The 2,500-nt window shown below is 38.5% G+C and overlaps 3 non-coding genes across 3 annotated transcripts; all 3 read left to right on the top strand.

The window, feature by feature from the left end:
• Positions 1 to 566: 566 nt before the first annotated feature.
• On the top strand, positions 567 to 638 carry TRNAC-GCA (transfer RNA cysteine (anticodon GCA)). Its single transcript has one exon. It is a non-coding gene; the product is annotated as a tRNA-Cys (tRNA).
• Positions 639 to 1,210: 572 nt separating this feature from the next.
• TRNAC-GCA (transfer RNA cysteine (anticodon GCA)) lies at positions 1,211 to 1,282 on the top strand. Its single transcript has one exon. It is a non-coding gene; the product is annotated as a tRNA-Cys (tRNA).
• A 572-nt stretch (positions 1,283 to 1,854) lies between these two features.
• TRNAC-GCA (transfer RNA cysteine (anticodon GCA)) lies at positions 1,855 to 1,926 on the top strand. The gene has a single exon. It is a non-coding gene; the product is annotated as a tRNA-Cys (tRNA).
• Positions 1,927 to 2,500: the final 574 nt, after the last annotated feature.

The raw sequence follows: 2,500 nt of genomic DNA, 5'->3' as shown, positions 1-2,500 counted from the left end.
GATCTAGCTCTTTGCTCTTTCTCTAAACTCTGTACATAAACCAATACTCTCAAGGCAGTAATAAAGAGAACTACGTTAATCAAAATATCCCGTTATGCTGCAGAATCGTAGTAACTTGGTGAAAGTTCACATGCTCCCTCCAAGCAACCACATTTCTGAAGTGTTCTTTTCTTTACATATTCAAAGTAAATTTGTTTTTTCTTTCCATACGTATTTTAAAGGATCCTGCAAAAGAACAGCAAAAGCTACAAAATGTCTACAATGTAAGTCCTCCACTCAAATTAGCAAAGCAGAAGAACTTTGGGCTTCTACATCTGCTGCCAAATACACATGTGCTGGGGTCTAATGCACTTCCTGACGATTAACGCATTTCCAAGCTGCCTACAATATTAATTCAATTTGCATGCAACCTGGATTTATTACTGTCTCATTGACCATCTCTAGTCTCTAAGAGTTATCATTTAACTCTGTCCAACCTTAACAAACTCCAAGTTAACGCTTGAAATGCTTTCATGGACTACATGAGAGAAACTATTTAAAATGGTCAGAAAAGGTGAACTGAGCGTGGGGGTATAGCTCAGTGGTAGAGCATTCGACTGCAGATCGAGAGGTACTTGGTTCAAATCCGAGTGCCCCCTTGATATGATCTAGCTCTTTGCTCTTTCTCTAAACTCTTTACATAAACCAATACTCTCAAGGCAGTAATAAAGAGAACTACGTTAATCAAAATATCCCGTTATGCTGCAGAATCGTAGTAACTTGGTGAAAGTTCACATGCTCCCTCCAAGCAGCCACATTTCTGAAGTGTTCTTTTCTTTATATATTCAAAGTAAATTTGTTTTTTCTTTCCATACGTATTTTAAAGGATCCTGCAAAAGAACAGCAAAAGCTACAAAATGTCCAAAATGTAAGTCCTCCACTCAAATTAGCAAAGCAGAAGAACTTTGGGCTTCTACATCTGCTGCCAAATACACATGTGCTGGGGTCTAATGCACTTCCTGACGATTAACGCATTTCCAAGCTGCCTACAATATTAATTCAATTTGCATGCAACCTGGATTTATTACTGTCTCATTGACCATCTCTAGTCTCTAAGAGTTATCATTTAACTCTGTCCAACCTTAACAAACTCCAAGTTAACGCTTGAAATGTTTTCATGGTCTACATGAGAGAAACTATTTAAAATGGTCAGAAAAGCTGAATAGAGCGTGGGGGTATAGCTCAGTGGTAGAGCATTCGACTGCAGATCGAGAGGTCCTTGGTTCAAATCCGAGTGCCCCCTTGACATGATCTAGCTCTTTGCTCTTTCTCTAAACTCTTTACATAAACCAATACTCTCAAGGCAGTAATAAAGAGAACTACAATAATCAAAATATCCCGTTATGCTGCAGAATCGTAGTAACTTGGTGAAAGTTCACATGCTCCCTCCAAGCAACCACATTTCTGAAGTGTTCTTTTCTTTACATATCCAAAGTAAATTTCTTTTTTCTTTCCATACATATTTTAAAGGATCCAGCAAAAGAACAGCAAAAGCTACAAAATGTCTACAATGTAAGTCCTCCACTCAAATTAGCAAAGCAGAAGAACTTTGGGCTTCTACATCTGCTGCCAAATACACATATGCTGGGGTCTAATGCACTTCCTGACGATTAATGCATTTCCAAGCTGCCTACAATATTAATTCAATTTGCATGCAACCTGGATTTATTACTGTCTCATTGACCATCTCTAGTCTCTAAGAGTTATCATTTAACTCTGTCCAACCTTAACAAACTCCAAGCTAACGCTTGAAATGTTTTCATAAACTACATGAGAGAAACTATTTAAAATGGTCAGAAAAGCTGAACAGAGCGTGGGGGTATAGCTCAGTGGTAGAGCGTTCGACTGCAGATTGAGAGGTCCTTGGTTCAAATCTGAGTGCCTCCTTGACATGATCTATCTCTTATCTCTTTACATAAACCAAGACTCTCAAGGCAGTAATAAAGAGAACTACAATAATCAAAATATCCCGTTATGCTGCAGAATCGTAGTAACTTAGTGAAAGTTCACATGCTCCCACCAAGCAACCACATTTCTGAAGTGTTCTTTTCTTTACATATCCAAAGTAAATTTGGTTTTTCTTTCCATACGTATTTTAAAGGATACTGCAAATGAACAGCAAAAGCTACAAAATGTCTACAATGTAAGTCCTCCACTCAAATTAGCAAAGCAGAAGAACTTTGGGCTTCTACATCTGCTGCCAAATACACATGTGCTGGGGTCTAATGCAGTGGCAGAAATGGCAACTGCAGAATGAGAAGTTTCTGGGTCTGACGAAAGAGTCTCTTGCGGCCATGGTCCGTAACATGCTCATCATTCTATCTTTCATGCAGATTATTATGCAAATTGTGAGCGTCATGGAAGTGGGACATTCAAATACACTTCCTGACGATTAACGCATTTCCAAGCTGCCTACAATATTAATTCAATTTGCATGCAACCTGGATTTATTACTGTCTCA

Source organism: Hyperolius riggenbachi, chromosome 7 (assembly GCF_040937935.1).
Source record: "Hyperolius riggenbachi isolate aHypRig1 chromosome 7, aHypRig1.pri, whole genome shotgun sequence".
NCBI lineage: Eukaryota > Metazoa > Chordata > Amphibia > Anura > Hyperoliidae > Hyperolius > Hyperolius riggenbachi.
This window is presented reverse-complemented; position numbering and strand designations above follow the sequence as displayed.